Here is a 17,365-nt window from a genome sequence, read left to right as displayed (position 1 = left end):
TTCACATAACCAAGATGGTGCAAATGATTTTCAACGCTTGATTTGGATATGTTGAGTATGTTGGCTATCTCCCGCGTGGTGTAACGTTGATTTTTCTCAATTAATGTCTCGATTTGATAGCTATCAACTTCAACTGGTCTACCCGACCATGGAGCATCGTCCAGCGAGAAATCTCCAGCATGAAACTTTGTAAACCACTTTTGACACCTTCAATCAGTCACAGCACCTTCTCCGCACACTGCACAAATCTTTTTTTGCATTTCAGTTGCGTTTTTACCTTTCTTGAAATAATAAAGCATAATATGTTGAAAATGTTGCTTTTTTTCTTCCACCTTCAATATTAAAATGGCTACACAAAAATTCACCAATTTTGATAAGTTCTTTTTTTAAATGCACACTGATATGAAACCTGTCACAATACAATCTAATACAGTTGTTTCAAAAGAAATTAAGGACAACTAAGCACTATTAGAGTCATCTTACGGAAAAAAACCAAATGAACCTTTTGGCCAACCCAATACTTCCCTGGCTTTTTCACTTGCCCACTCTCCAAATGACTGTTTCACACTTGCTTCTGTCTCCTCCTACACTCTTATGCCTTTCCTCACCCTCAAGCTTCAATGAGAAAATGCAAGCCATCTGATAGAAACCTCTTATCTTCCCATCAGCACCCCTACCACTAGCCACATTCTGCACCTTCTCTCCTGTTATTGGGGACGAAATGTCCTGCTCTTATCAAAAACTCCTCTCTGGGGTGAAAGGACTAGGGAATTATTGCTTAATGGTTAGAGTTTGGGTTTGGGGTGACGAAAACGTTTGGAAATAGTACAATCTAGCTGTACAATGTTGTGAATATAATTAATACCACTGAAGTGTACACTTAAAATAGCTAAAATGACAAATATCATAACTATTTTACCACAGTAAAATTTTTTTCATTTTACTTGGGCTCGGATCCCACTCAAGGACTTTCTTCCTGCAAGATTCTCTCTTGCTCCCAAGCTGTCAGCCTTTTTCAGCCTTTCTCTATCTCCCCCTAACCAACGCCCCCCCTCCCCCCCGCAGACCACTGGTACCAGCACACAAACATGTCCAGCCATCTCTTATCTTGAGAAAATGCCTGTGACCCTGGTCCCTCACCTGCTACTGCCTATACTCTGCTCCCTTCACAGCCATCCCCTTGAAAGTTTCTAGGTCTCTCTCTCCTCACCTCACCCACCCAATCAGCCATCCATCCTTCCCTATCCACAGGGACTGTCCATAGAGAAGACACAGATGAGCTCTATGTCATCCAAACGACCACTCAGCCTTCTTGATACACTCCTGACTTCCATGGCACTGTCCTTTCCTACCTCACAGAGAGTTCCATCTGGATCTTTCTCTGGTTCCTCCTCTGCCTGCTAAAATGTCTCCAGGACTCTGTTCTGGCCGTCCTTCTCTTGTCCACTCATACAGTACCCCTAGGTGATCTCATTCAGTCATGTGGTTTAAATACCTATTTATGCCAACATGCCCCAAATTCTCATACCCACATCTCCAACCCCTCCCTGGGTCTCCAGATTTTTACACCCTCCTGCCTAGCAGGCACCTCCACATGAATGACTTTCTGTCCCAAACCTTCTGTCCCAAGGCCCAGCTAAGGCCTTTCAAATGGCACCATTACCCACCCTGTCACTGGACTCAAATCATTAGTCATTTCCTTGATCCTTCTCTCCCTCACCTCTCACTGTTGATTTAGCAAGTGCGGTCAACTGTTCATCTGAAACATACCCCGAATCTGTCCACTTTTCTCCATCTCCATTCCCCCATCACCTGGACCACTGCGATAGCTTGATCCCAGGATCTTCGGCTTCCTTCTTGCCTCCCCCTCTTCCCCCCAAAATAAATTACATCATTCCATGCTCCAGCTTAAACCCCTCCAACTGCTTTCACTGAACCTCCAATAACATCTAAACTCCTTACATGATCTGAGTCCAGGCTGCATCTCTCCAGCCTCACGAACCATATTCCATCTCATTCACTGTGTTCTAGCTACTCTAGCCATCCTTCTGGTCCTCTAACTCAGTGGTTCTCAACCAGGGGTGATTTTGCCTCAGGGGACACTTGGCAATGTCTGGAGACATTTTGATTGCCACATTTTAGAGAGAAGGAGGTTACTACTGGCATCTAACGTGTACAGGCTGGGGGGTACCGGGATGCTCCTAAACGTCCCACAAGACACAGGAAAGCCCCCAAAGAATTATCTGGCCCAAAATGTCAATAGTGCTGCTATGGATTGAATATTTGTGTGCCCCCAAATTCATACGTTGAAGCCCTAATCCCCAGTGTGATGATATTTGGGGGTAGGGCCTTTGAGATTTAATTAGGTTTAAATGAGGTCATGAAGGTGGGGCCCCATGATGAAATTAGTTCCCATAAAGAAGAGGAGGAGACTCTCTCTGCCATGTGAAGACACAGGGAGAAGGCTGCAGTCTACAATCAAGAAGAGGCCTTCCACAGATACCAAATCTGCCAGCACCTCGATCTTGGACTTCTCAGCCTTCAAATTGTGAGAAGTAACTATTTGTTGTTTAAGCCACCATAAATATTTGTTATTTTGCTATACTAGCCCAAGCTGACTAAGACAAGTGCTGAGGTTGAGAAATCCTGCAAGTTGTCAAAGAAAGTAGGCACTAATCTCCTTCTTGCCTCAGGGCGTTTGCACAAGCTATTCCCTTCACCCGGAATGCCCTTCCTCTGCTCTCTGCATGCTCACTCCTTGGCATTCATAGCCCACCTCAGATCTTATTTTCCCAGAGATCTTTCTGATCCCCCATCCTGAAGTAGTACCTCTACTCCTGTCACTCTCTATCAGAGCCCATTTTAATTTTCTAAATGTACTACTTGATAGTTTTCTTATTTTATCTGTTTGTTTATCATCTGTTTCCCCCACTAAAATTAAGTTTCTTAAGAGGAAGAATCTTCTCTGACTTGCTCACCAGGGCCTGATAGGCCTTCTTGCATAGTTGGTACTCGGTGAATACTTGGAGAACAAACCATTTTCCAGTTGATTAAGCTTGTTTCCAAAAATATGTGTGAGTATCAAGTATGTACACTGTATAAGCAATAGGTGCTACTGGACATTTAAAACTGATGAGCACAGTCATCCCACTCAAGCAGCTTACAGTGGTATAAGAAGGAGAAAAATGTGCTTTTACACACCTCAGGCAGAATAGGACACACGCTACAGGGAGATGGTACAGCATCATGTGTGAAGTGCACGCATTGCCTTGTGAGATAACGCGTGCACGACGCCTAACAGTATAATGGCTGAAAGGCGGCATCATATAAGAGTCAGGAAGGACTGGAGCCCAGACTAGAGAGGTGTGAATCCCAGCTCAGCTGTTTCCAGCCATGTCACTTTCAACTCACTTCTTAATCTCTCTGTGCTTCAGTTTCCTCATCTGTTACATGCAGATAATGAAAGCGTCTGCTTCATAGCCTTGCTGTGGATTTAAATGAGTTATATTAAGTAAAGCACATGGCCACAGAGGTCACTAGGTCTGGCTACTAGTATTCAACGAAAGGAGTGATCATACACGACTAGAGACAGGGATGATGGAAGGGCTGACTTTTGAGATAATGTGAATTTCAATGGAAAAGATGATGAGAGCCTTCTCAGTGGAAAGATCATATTGTACATCAAAGGAGATGCACCATGGCTGGAGTGTTGCTTAGGAATAAGGTCGGGCAAACATCCATTTTTTTCTGTTCACCCATCTGTGTAAAGAAGGATGCCTTTTTGAAGGAGAGCAATGGATGGAACCATGCTCATCCACTGACCCTATTATATCAGAAACTGTGAGAGATCTGGTCACCAAATCACCATATCACTTTCTATTTTTTTATTTCTGTCCCTTATGCTTTGGTTAAAAAAAAAATGGACTTGAACTCATTTTGGCTCTATACTTACTACTGTGTGAGCTTAACCTTCTGAGTCAATTTACTCACCGCCGAAATGAGAATAACAAAGCCTCCCCACTCTACTTTAGAGAAGTAGTAAGTGAATCAAATCAATTAAAACATGTGCAAGGCTTAAAGAGTGTTAGGTAGATATAACACTGATGTAAAATATTTTTATTACTATGATCCTTTTTCTAAAAACACCACCCAAGGTTTTACTCAGAAATAGTATATGCAATGCATTTTAATGTAGAAGAAAAGAATTATAGAACTTTAAAAAATCTCTTTGTACCTACATGTTTCAGGAAAGAAAAGAGAAGGTAGGACGAAGGCAGCTAAGAGGGCTGCATTTCCAGACCCCAGCAAAGGCGGACACACAAAAGTTTCTGCAGCAGATCAGGGAGGACCAGACACTGCTTCTATCCATATTACACTCCACCTTGGTGGGATCTGAGTTTACCCTTTGAAAAGGCAAAGCCAGACACAGGATCCATCCCCAAAGGGAAATGCCAACAAAATAGCCCCTCCTTACTTCTTGAAAGGAAAAAATGATTTCCTTTTTTTTTTGTTTTGTTTTGTTTTTTGCGGTACGCGGGCCTCTCACCGTTGTGGCCTCTCCTGTTGCGGAGCACAGGCTCCGGACGCGCAGGCTCAGTGGCCATGGCTCACGGGCCCAGCCGCTCCGCGGCATGTGGGATCTTCCCGGACCAGGGCACGAACCCGTGCCCCCTGCATCGGCAGGCGTACTCTCAACCACTGCGCCACCAGGGAAGCCCCAAAATGACTTCCTTTTACTGTTTAGTCTAATAAGCAGGAATCTGGGCACCTCTGGCTCTGTCCTATGCATTGTGATGTTGGGGAAAACGTAAACTACCAAAATCCTAAAATAATCCCAGAGAGGCAAACTTGGGGTGAGGTGTGACTAAGAATTTCTTTAACTTGTAGACATTTCAAGACACATCGATCCATATTTTCTTAAGCCTCCCCATAGCTGTCTTTTCTTTCTCCTGAATCATAGGACTAAACAGTAAGACACTCTCCTCGAAGAATAACTACCCGGAGAGCAGAGAAACCGAGCAGCCACGATGGGAAGAACTCCTTCCTGGCCAGTGGGTGCTCCCTGCCTTTGCCTCCTCCCGGAACTCCCGTGGGAGCAAAACGGAGGCCGAAGGCAGGTTTCCTGGCTGAGCTAAGGCAGCTCCTTCCAGATCCCTGCGGCTGAACACCCCTTAAGCTCACTGAGTTTGATTCGGGGCAGGTGCGTCAGGAGAGTCCTTAAGCATTGGCAGCAGGCAGCGGAGAGCAAAGGTCAGAGCCAGGCTTCCGGTGGGATCAGGGGCCCACAGCCAGTGGGCTGAGCTGTGGAACCGCGCGGAAGGAGAGCAAAGCTTCCGTTATCTAATCAAGAACCAGATAAGAGCCAGGAGAAAAAGGCAGAAGGTACCACTCTCGAAGCTCCGGGAGGTTGAGGGAAACAGAAGATGGGAGCGGGCTCCCCGAAAAGGTGGGGAAGCTAGAGAAAGAGTTGCAAAACAAAACAAAACAATGAGACAGAGTCGGGAGGGGACAAAAGAGGGAAACTGGGACGGAATTGGGTCAGGCCTGAGAGCCCTGGGGGAGGGAACCGGCTCTGGGCTGGGCGCTGCCCCCAGAAACTTTAACTCCAAGGCGTCGTCTGTCTCCTCCTCCCCCAGGGCTGTGGAAGAGGAGGGCAGGGGGAAGCCAGGCAAAAGAGGAAGGAGCTTGTCGTTTTAAGGGGCTACCTACCTCCTGGGCCGGGTCCCCAATTTTCTGGGTTTTGTTCCTGGTTGAAAAGGAGAAGTTTAACGTCACCCATGAGCGTCTGCATTTCTGTGGGATTCAAATACTCCTTAATTAGGTGTTGTCTCTTTACAGGAAAAGACGCCTTTTATTTCATCGTACTTTGCCATTTTAATTTTCTCCCTTCCGCGTTTAATGACTAGGTAGGGAGATGTTAAACAGCTGCTGTAAAATCTTACAAACCCCGCTCCCTGGGAGCGTGGGGAAGGAACTTCCTGGTGCTCCCTCCTGTCCCAGAGGGGGGCCGCCGCGAGGGGACCCCCCAGGTCCCAGCTTGGGGGCGGGGGCGGAGGGAGGGTGGGTGTGCCCTCTCCCTGCGCGGCCCTGCTGCCCCTCCCCCGCTCTACCGCACCCCACCCCCTCCTCGACCACACACCGCCGTCTCCTTTGGTTGCCCTTGGGGGTGGGCTGCAGGTGGTGGAGGTTTGAGTGGGGAGCTGAGAAACACACATCCGTCTCCTCCAAGGGGCCTGCTTGCCCCCCTCCTTGGTCACCCCCGTTCTAAGCGGGGCTGAGACTACTTCCCCAGAACTAGAGAACTTGCCTTGGGAAACTCTGGCAAATCAGGAGGGAAAACAACCGCGACAGAAAAGCAGAAGCGGCCAGGAAGATGTTTGGCCTTGGTCTGCTGGATACTGGCTTGCTTCTTGTGCTCTAGGTGTGAGGAAAACGACAGAAAGGAAAAGGAGCCATAGTTTTTCTACAGCTAAAAATGTACGGGGCGGGGGGCCCACACTCGCTATCTGGTTCTGGGCTGACCCTTCAGCAAAGGGTCAGTGTTTGTCTGCAAACTGCAGAAGCTTCCCAAGGGATCTGGAGCACAAATTTGCAGGGCAGCACAGGGCAGCGGTTTCCGTCTACTGAGCTGCGTATGATGCTTATACGCTCATTTTGCTGGCAAAAGAGCCTGTCATAAAATGTAATACTGACTATAAAACAAATCAGCGCTTTGAAACGACTGGCTTCAGATGTTTTCATAAATCCCTAATGGCTCAGGCACTGCCTGCTATTGATAATATTAATGTGTTAATAGTTCCTCTGAAGCAGCAGCACTGGGTAGGGCCGGACACACACACACACACATGTGCAAATACAGATGGGAATACCATGGAACTGGAAAACAATGCTTTGGCTCTCCCTTGAAATCCACCTGCACTTCGTTGGCCTCAGAGAGCCAGATCCAAGTGAGAAATCGGATATTCTAAATTTTTGGCTGAAGCTCCCCCTTTAAAGTGTTTTACATCGGTTCACAAAAAAATATATAGGTACATGGGTACATATAAAAGCATGTGTGGGCACCCGTGCTCCTAGCAGCAGTATTCACAGTAACTGAAAGGTGGAAACACACCAAAGGTCCACTGACAGATAACCAAAATGTTATATATAGCCATGCACTGGAATATTATTCAGCCATAAAAAGGAATGGTGTTCTAATGCATGCTACAACATGGTTGAACCCTGAGGACATTATGCTCAGTGAAATAAGCCAGACACAGACAGACACTGTATGATTACTTATATGAGGTACCTAGAGTAGTCAAATTCATAGAGACAGAGTAAAATAGAGGTTAGCCGTGGCTGGAGGCGGGATGGGGAGTTAGTGTTTAATGGGTACAGGGTCTGTTCGGGAAGATGAAAAAGTTCTGGAAATGGATGGTGGTGACAGCCGCACAAAAATGTGAATGTACTTAATGCCACAAAACTGTATACTTAAAAGTGGTTCAGGGACTCCCCTGGCGGTCCAGTGGTTGAGACTCGTCTCTTCCACTGCAAGGGGCATGGATTCGATTCCTGATAGGGGAACTAAGATCCCGCAGCACGGCCACAAAAAATTACCAGAATTTTTTATGGTCTTTTTTTTTTTTTTTGGCTGCGTGGCTTGTGTGATCTTAGTTCCCCCACCAGGGATCGAACCCACACCACCCGCAGTGGAAATGTGGAGTCTTAACCCCTGGCACGCCAGGGAAGTCCTCAGAATTTTTTAAATAGAGAAAAGCATGTGAATAATGGACATCAGAGTTCTCTACGACTCCCCCCCCCAACCTCCTACTCATGTCCCCTGCACAGGGCCCAGGGCAGCCTCCCTAGGGCCTCAGAGGGAGGTTGCCCCTGGCTCCCCCAGGACACGAGCTGGGCTTCCTTTGCTCTTAAAGAAATGGGAAGTTTTGTGTCTACAATTCTCCAGACAGGCATGCAGCCCAGGGAAACCTTCCCATTAAAGGAATGTAAGAACCAAGAAGGAGATTTTTCATGATATCATTTCTCTGCTCCTTCCTACCAGGCATTATTCAGATCGGAGGAATCTAAACCAACACTCCAATCTCCTTGCCAGTGGCCAAGGACACAGTGCTTTCAAGGCACTTTTCTGCCTCCGGACCACCCCAGCCCTCTGATTTATGGGATGACCAGAAAGGTCTAGAAAGTCGAAGTTAGGGGGAGAAGGTGGGGAGGGCTGGCACTGGCCGGACTGCAGCGTCTGCCTGCGCTTGCCTCTCTTGTCTTCTGGCGTTGCTCCCTCCTGAGAGGCACTTGCCTGGAATCGCTTCATGATTTTGCCCCTCATGGATACAAGCAGGGAACCACCCAGATACAAGCAGGGAACCACCGGTGTGGTTGGGTCCGAAAGCAGAAAGGAGTGCCCGTGCCCACCTAGAAGTTTCTCTCAGTAACACAGCAGACGCTCGACCTAGGTCACCGGTTTTCTAACGCTTGCACTTTGGGGTCAGTTTATTTAAGGAAAGCCAGAGTGGTCAAACCTTTGCCCTCGCCCCTAAAAGGAGACAAACGTTGGCATAATTCCTCCCATTCCAAGTCTCCCCTGGCTCTCCCTTAAATTTCCCTTATATGTCATTACCCCAGACCATCACACAGGCTTTGGTCAGCTTTGTGTCTACAGTCTGTCATGCCCGGCCTGCTTCTCCCTGCAGGTCCGGAAGAGGAAACCTGCAGCTGGTGAGGGAGAAGCCTGTTCAGAACCCTCCACGGAGACAGGACAGAAATGTGAGCAGATGCCTGTTCGTTTTCAGGCTGATGGGCCCAGTGGCAAGGACCCCAGACAAGTAAGGGGAGTGGGCTAGAAGGGTCCCACACCTCCTGCCGGGGAAGCCCCACTGGAAGGAGGTGGGGAGCAGAGCACAGGGCTCCCACTGTGGAGGGAGGGCCTTGGGCAGGGCAGGGTGCCGGGGACATGCGGCCCAGCAAAGGCAGAAGCAGAACAGAGTCTGAGATGGCAGCCAGCTAATGGGTTCAAAGCTGTTAGGACTCAGAGCAGGGAGATGCCGAACCTGCTTACCTGTAAGAAAATTTTGCAGCCAACATCTAGATTTTCTAAATCAGCCGTTTCACGAAACTCCCTGCCAGTTCATAAAATGCTTGCCTGACTTGCCTGTTTTCTCCCTATGATGCTATTTTATTAAACGTTGTTGAAGCTGTGGGAGGGGGCGGGTCACCGCGAGGTTGAGGGGGAGAAGTGGAGAGAGAAGTCAGGGGTGAATTCCATTTTACTGTTATTTTAAAGGGAGTCTTCCTCAGTTCTGCTTCCTTCAAGGCTGCCCTAAATTTGGCTAGGTCCAGGATGGGTAGGCCTCCCCGATCATTTGCAAGGTTGGATTTAAATATGCTGTAACTGTGTGTGTATGTACAGTCTTGGCCGATCAAACATACATGTGACACGCATAGGTATTCATTATGTCAAAGCAGAAGCATGTACAACAGACTCTAAGGCGTGCCGGTGTTTACAGTGTTTGGAGAGAGATTTGAGGAAATTGTGTTTCGCTTTGTGCAGACATACTTGCTTTTGCTGGTAATTCTTCTGGAAGCCTGACCATTTTAACTACTTCAGCATGTATCACTTTGGGGGTGGGGAGAAGTACACAAAGTTGCAAAGTGCTTTTATATTTTTAAAGGTGCTTCTCCCAGATGGTTGCCCTGCCAGTAGATGGTCCTTCTCTGGATCCACTTCCTGTTTTTCAGGCTGACCCAAGTTCTCAGACAATCCAGGGTAGGTCAGCAGCAGCTGGGGGGTCTCAGTGGGGTCTCTGAAACTCAAGGCAATGTCATGGGTACAGGCTCACCCAACAGGAGGCCGCAGGAGAGCCCACCTCAGGGTCCCAGGCAAACAAAGCTGCCACTTCCAGGAGCACAACTACAGCCAGGCCCTGGGCCACGCCTCAACCCTCCCTCCCCACTCCCACCCCGGGACAGATCCTGTCACCATGCTGCCACCCACTGATGCGTCAAGCTCTCTCTGGGCCCATTAGAGTACGAACACTCCAAACACTGAATCAAGAAGGTAACCTTCACACATTCATAGCCTCCAAGTATCATCCTGAATCAAACAGGCCTGGCCACAAAAACCAGTGGAGAAATTCAAGACCCTCTCCTCAAAGGTTCACAGATACGAGGTCCACCTAGGAGACTAGCCTCAAGGACCCTCTGGGATCACTGTTTCTTCTGGAAGCCCACTCCTGGGGTGGGGGGGAGAGGGGGTCCCATGGGCCTGTTCCTAAGCTCACAGCTGTGCACACTCGCCGGCTCCTGAGAACCGGAGCCGGATCATCAGTGACCCCTCGCCTCCTCCGCCCCCCATTTCCTGCGCTGGGATCTCGCGCAGAAGTTGAGCGTTTCCTGTGCCGGAGGGACTTCTCCCACTGGGAGCGGAAATCCCTGCGCTGGGGCAAGGACTTGCCGTCCACGTTTCCAGCCCCGGGAGCCGAGACTCCTACGACCCACCGGGTTCTTGGCCGGCGCTGCGGCGTGTAGGGAAAGATGATTACACTCGAAAGGAATCACGACTCCTCGCGGGGCCATTACTCGCGTCGCTCCGCACGCGCAGGTTCTGGCCTGGCTTTCAGCAACTCCCCCAGCTCGCTAACCACTCGCTCGTAATTTGTGGGCCGCGATGGAGCTGCGCCCGCGGCTGCAGTCCCCAAATGAAAGCACTTTTGCAGCCCGGACACCCATCGAGCTGCCTCCGCGCACGCCAGGCCGCACCTCCTGTTCGCGCTCCCCTCTCTCCGCCCAGCTCCTGGCAGCTGAAATGGATGTGATTTCACGCACATCCTGCGTACGCACACACGCGCTTCCCCTCCGACGCCGCCGGCACACGCGCACGAGCCTGGACGTTTTCTTTTTGTGCGCGCTTTGCGAGACATGCTTTCCTGCTCCGGGTTCGCTCTTTTTGCTCCTTCACTTCCTCTTCCTTCGCCACTTTCCTCCTGAGTCCCCTGGCCTGGTTCATTCCCCTTCAGCGCCGCTGCCCTCGTGGTGCCCCTCGCCCTCTCTGCCCGGAGGAGAGGGGGCCGCGGAGACGCGCCCTGCGCGCCGAGCGAGGGCCGTGCTGCGCGCGCGGCTGGGAGCGCAGGGCTGGCCTCTGGCCTGCGCCCTGTTTGTTTTCCCTTCGCTCCCTGAATGCTAGATTAAGACGTAAAGATTACCGGGGCCGAATAATGCCGGGAGTCAACACTCGAGCAAACAAAAGTGCTTGCACAACTCCGCCAACCCCGCTGGGACCCGGGCCGCGGGCTTGGGGGAGAGAACGCGCTCCTCGCTGCTAATTACAAATAAATGATGATGTGCTCACTAAGTAATTGATTTAATGAAGTTCCTATGAAACTATTAAACCCGGGTGGAGGTCAGGCTGGAGGCGCCCCAGAGCGCCCATTGTGGGCTGTTTAACTCCACCAGGCTCCTCGGAAAGACATCGGGGCTAATAGGTGAAGTCACAGCTGCTCGCGCTGACTTCTTGGAGCGCCCGGCCGGCCGCGGGCACCCTCGCGCCCTCCTCCTGTCGCGCCCTCTTGCCCCGCCGCCCGCGCCCCGCGCCGGCCAGCTTACCCACGCCACTCCCAGCCCCGCCGCCAGCTCCCGAGGGCCTCTCCAAAGGGATCCCGGGTCTCGTTAAGAGCGGGAAGTTGAGCACTGAACTTGTGCGCCCCGCCAGCAGTCGGCGGCGTCCACCGCCGCCCACCCCCCTCCTCACCCCACCCCCGCCACTTCGTGCAGGAACTTCAGCCAGTGTGCCACGCAGGGTGCTCGCGCGCTCTTGGCAAGGTGCCTGGAGCCCGGGCGTGTGCCCAGTGCACGGGCTGGGGCGGGGGCGCGCGGGGGGGGTGAGTTGTACGTGAGTGTGTCTGTATGTGTGCGCGCGCGCGCTGGACAGTGTGTTCCGGGCCAAAACGCCATGTTTTTGCATCCCTTACCCTGACCTGGGGCCTGATCGTGCAAAGAAATAGTAGAGGCAGGGAGAAGGGGACCGAAGAAAGAGAGGCAAGAAAGATCACCCAGGTCAGCGGCTGAGCATGTGAGCCCCAGTCTTAGGTTTTGCAGACCTGCTGCGGGAGGGGGCGGGGGTCGTTCTGGCACAGCCCTCTCTTCTCCCCACCGCCCACTTCGGCCAGCGTCCAGACCCCGCCAGGCGGTTCCCCACCCTAGAGCGACACCTCCAGCTCCCAATGGGGCGGAGGGTGGAGGCATCAGGCCCGAGTCTCTAGGCAGACAGATTCGAGCTACCCACCCCCAACCCCTGTCTTAACAGAGCCCCGCCCGGCCGGAACTGCTTCTGCAGGATGGCTCTCGGTGGGAAATGTGACCTCTCCTTATCCAGGAGGCCCAGGGAGCCTTGAGGGGACACATCCCCAGAAGGAGAATCAGACATTCAAATGAATCTAGAGTTAAGGGTGCTAAACCCCTGTAGGGGCAGCAAGGGTCCAGATCAATCTGTCTCTCTCTCTCTCTCTCTCTCTCTTTCTCTCCCTCTGTCTCTCTCTCTCTCTCTCTCTCTCTCTCTCTCTCACACACACACACACACAGAGGAAACAGCATATGACTGCGTTTCTCCCCACCTCCAAGGGACCTTGTGATAAGAGAAGGCCCATGTCCATCTGGAACTCCACACCAGGAGACAGGGGCTCCCATGGGGGATTCTGGCTGCAGAAATCAATCAGCCAGCGTATTCTGCACCCTTCTATCCAGCCAAGTCTTGTCTCTCCTCATCAAGAATTGATAGTTAGCAGAGAGTTTCTTAAAGCATGCATTGCATTTATGCCACAGTTAGTTGGCAGTAAGCTTCATTCCTTTTTTTTTTTTTTAATGTTAGGAATTTCCAGCTGCTGAAACCAACTTCCATTTGATTTTGAATCAAATGCTTGGAATTGGGGAGAAGGGGATCTTTTGGCGTGGTTGTTGGCACCCTTAAACAGAGCTCCACCCCTGTCTGGGTCTTCAGTCTCAGTGAAGGTCTCAACTTCCCACTCTTCGCCGGGAAACTGACAAAAATCTCTGAGTCTTGCCTGAGGTCTCAGTTTCACCGTCTGTAAAATTGGATCGGAGGTTCTTGGCTGAGGCCATTTGGGCTTTATTTGTGATCTGTGAAGGGACATGAGGGGGTTGGAGGAAGCCAGGAAAGAAGCCGGTTTGCGCCAAGCCTTTGTCTTTCTTTGTAGAAGCTACTCCCTTTGTAAAATAACGCCCCGCCAGACTACCTAATAGATTTTTGCAGGGCTGGGGTTTAAATCATCCCCACGCAGGAGCAGACGAGACAGAGTGGGTGTTCCAGCCCAGCGAGTCCCGCGTGGCCCTTGTTTGCTAAACAATACTATCCAAAATGTGCCAAAAGCAGTGCACGCCGGCGGGCTCTCCTCCCCGGCCCAGGGCAGATGTTCCCATTTTGTTCCCGCCTCCCCTCCCCTCACCCCAGCCCCTGGTATTTCTTTAACGCCTGCTGCTGCCTGCATCCCTGCTGCCCTTAATGTAGGATGGGCCCTTCTCTTCAGCCTCCAAATGAGAAGTGACATTTGCACTCGGCTCAGCCAACGCGTGAGCAGAGAGCGGGGACACAGGCCCATTGACCGAGCGCGGCCGAGGGGCCGGCGGGCTCGGCGGCATCCGAAGCTGCCTTAATTAATACCATCTTAACTAGTCCAGCAGCCACCGAAGACAAAGTTGAAGAAAGACTTTAAGGCTGAGTGCCCCTCGACAAGCTCTTTTTCCCCGTGTCATTCAATATTTAATGCACCCGCTACTACTGGTGTTCCTTTCTCAGCAAGGACATTATTTTTTCACGGTGCCCATAGCCAGGGAAAGCCCTTTAGGCAAAGAAAATCAAAATGTTTGTTGTTTTGGATGACTTATAACTCTTGTTTAACACAAGCACTTTCAGGCAAGTATAACAGGCGCAGCCCCCAAAGCAAACAACACAGTTCTTGTGACAGAGTCGGACACAAAAAGCACATTGTCTTGCGGACTACCTCTTTTCTCTGGTGCTAGATGGGGGCCTGTCTCCGAGTGAACACCACGATGCCATTTCACTTTTGAACTATTGTTTTTGAGTTATGCCATGTGGTCAAAAGGAGCGAGAAGGGAGTTGTTTCCAGGCTCATAAGACAAACGAGTTGCCTTTTCATGGAAATCCCCCCGCGATCCTTGAAAACGGAGTTTAAATGTCACCTCCGCCTTTCTAATGGGCACAGGGCTGGAGGCGACCCTTCAAAGCGCCTGGGTGATAAACGACCCTTATTAAATATGGCCGGGGCTGCTGGGAACGTCCCGCGGCCGGCCAGCGCACGGAAGAGCGCCTCTCACTGGAGAGACCGGAGTCTCCCCTGCCTCCGAGAGAAGCCGGGCGGCCGAGGCCCCGGCCCAGGCTCGCGGGTCGGCGTGCGGGTGGGGAGCCCCGGTGAGGGGCGGGGGTCCAGTTGTAAGACAACTTCTTATCTGCCGTCCCCAACACGCCCGTGCTCCCCCATCCCCGGAGACTCGGCGTGAAAGCTTGGTGCGTTTCCCCCTGACTTCTTTTTGTCCGTTGCCTAGTGGCGTCTGCAAGTCTGAGCTGCAAAGTTACTGATTTGCAGGCTGCATGTTAAGGCAGCCCATGTAAGTAATTTCTCCGGGCACCCCAGCAAAGGAGAACAAATCGCTGACAAAGGCGAGCGCGTTCGATTCAGCGGCGTCGTTAAGGCAACCCCGAAGTATTCCTCCTATAATAAGTTCCACTTCAAAGGGTTTCTCATTCAGCGGTGACTGCTTCGCACTTTTATTAAGTCCGGGCTTTTTCACTCGGAGGAATCATCTGTTTGGTTATTTTTCATCGTGTTTATTTTTCACCATTCACACAGTACTTGTATTAAATAAACAAAGAACAATCGCTCTGCAAATAAAAGTACTTAGGTGGGGAGAGAAGGAAGAGGAACTGGGGCTGGGGCGCTCCTGCCCCTCTCCCCCCTCTTCTGACATCACTGACCCCCATCCCCACTCGCCTTTCTCTCCTCCTCTCGTCATTCTTTCTCCTTTCTCTCAAGCTGGGAGGTTCTGAGGGGGAATCTTAACAAAAAGTGGATGGAAGGACATACACATGTATTTCACGTAATACATATACTATTACATCTATGTAATGTGATATGTAATATATATTTCTGATCAGGTGAAAATCGACTGAGCTAACTTGGCGTGAAAGGAAAGGTCACCGCAACTGTATCTTAATAGAGTGTCTCGAATCACTGCGGACCCTCTGCCAGAGACTCCCCTGGCCCTGCCCATTGCCATAGCAATGCCTACGCTCCGTGTGGATGTACCATAAAAGCAGTACTTTGAATTTCAAAGAACATGCCTTTGAACTTCTCCGTGCCTGATTAGGCACTCGCGGTGTGTGTGAATGTGTGCTCCTGAGTGTTTGTGCGTGGGCGTAGGAGTGGGGATGACAGAGTATGAGTTGCTGTGAGTTTTTGTTCACGGGAGGGCAAGTGTGCTGGCAACCCCATGGCCGTCTCACCGTGGGCCTCCTTCTCCAACCCTACAGCCCTGGAAGGGTGGGTTTCCTGGACATGAGTCTATTTTGGTAGACTACGGGTGGGTGTTTGGGCCAGCGGGCAGTGTGATGTGACAGGCTGAAAGTATTACGATGTGTCTGGATTGTTTTGTTTCCCGTGTTCAGCTTTCCTTTCCTCTGACTTAAAGTGGTCACTTGAGAAATCAGATTGTCTCCGCAGCCCCCTCCCCACTTCTACTTCCTAGCCAAACTGGAATAACAAATACTTCAGGTGAACATCTCTTGTCCCCTTTCACAGAGGAAGAGATAGGCAGATACACTGATAGATAGATAATAGACAGACAGACAGATAGAGAGAGATACACAGATAGAGAGACAGAACCACTGTGGTTTCCAAAAGCTTCCACAAAATACAAGATATAAATGGCAAAATTGCAATGTCACAGATAATTGGGCCTTAGCTTTCAAGGAGTTTGGGCCTCCTCTTTTCCTGTCTCCAGGGCTATCCCTCTTGTGTGGCCATCTCCAACTCCTTAAAAGAATATAATTCCCACCCTCAAGTTCTTTCTCAATACTTTAGATTTTAGGAGCATTAGTTTTACCAAAGAACATCCTGAATGGGGGAAAATATACATAAACTACAAATAATCATGTGTTTGAAGATCCTCCTAGCCTGGAAAACAAAGGTAGATGATTTAAACAGTGTTTGCAAGGACCCCAAGGGCCACGTTTTGCCTAGGAAGATGAAGTCTTTGATGATAGCCAACTTAGTGTCAATAAGTGGCTTTCTTTGAGACATATTCAGATGGGAACGTCTTGCTTGCCAATTGCCATAGAAATCTTAACACACCATGAAGATTGTCCAAGCGCCAAGCCTTCCGTTCTGGACTAAATTACTTTGAAGTGGCGCAGGACGAGCAGTGGTCAATTTTAACTCTATAGACTCTGGACAGAGAACGCTGGGAGTGGGAGATTGTGCGTTTTAAAGCAGAAAATAAGAAGGGGAAACTTGTTTTATACACGCTATACAAGGTTCTGCTCATTGTCAGATATCTTTTATCTTTTTTATTTCCCATGAATGATTCATGTCTTGGTGGCTTTGTGTCACCCTTCTTTTCACGAGAATCTTCATTAGAGAGCTGCAAGTCTTCCCATTGATTGGGGCCTTCGTTTACGAGTGTTTTTCTCCTTCGTGTGCTGGTTACTGTCACCTGGCTTCAAACAACCCTTTGCAACCTGTTTCACCTTTACTACATTTAACAAACCTGACTTTAAAAAACCACTGTAACCCTTTGGAGAGCTGTTTATTGACATCACTACCAGTTGTTTTTAACTACTTGCGTTTTATCAGCTTTGTATCAGCCAACCTAAAAACAAGCAAGTGTTCAGCCTTGTTTATGTGGATAGCCAATCGCATTACTTTAAGCCACTTGGGCATTTTGTTGCCATGAAGCTCATTTCTCCTTAACACCTGCCCCAAAATGCTAAGTTACTTATCTCCACTCAACTTCCAAATAAACCACAGTAAAATTGGGTTCTGATCCTATCACCTGATACACGAGGTGTTTGATGCCCACTACGCAACTTCACTCAGGATGTGTTTAACTCCATACCCATCTTAGCTCTGGATTCTGCTTTCATCTTCTTTGTGTCTGGAAACGTCTCACTGTCCCTTTCTCTATCTTTTCCTCGTTCTTTTTTACCCTTTTTCTTTAGAGGCTGGGCAGCAAAGAAATACTAAAATTTGTTTTTCAGCTCTCCACTGATTAGGATCACTAAGGACATTACTAATCTTAACAAATGAATGCAGTAACCCCTAAGATTTATGCTACCATTCTG

Source organism: Pseudorca crassidens, chromosome 18, assembly GCF_039906515.1.
Source record: "Pseudorca crassidens isolate mPseCra1 chromosome 18, mPseCra1.hap1, whole genome shotgun sequence".
Taxonomy (NCBI): domain Eukaryota; kingdom Metazoa; phylum Chordata; class Mammalia; order Artiodactyla; family Delphinidae; genus Pseudorca; species Pseudorca crassidens.
The sequence above is the reverse complement of the archived record's forward strand: the minus strand, read 5'-3'. Positions refer to the sequence as shown.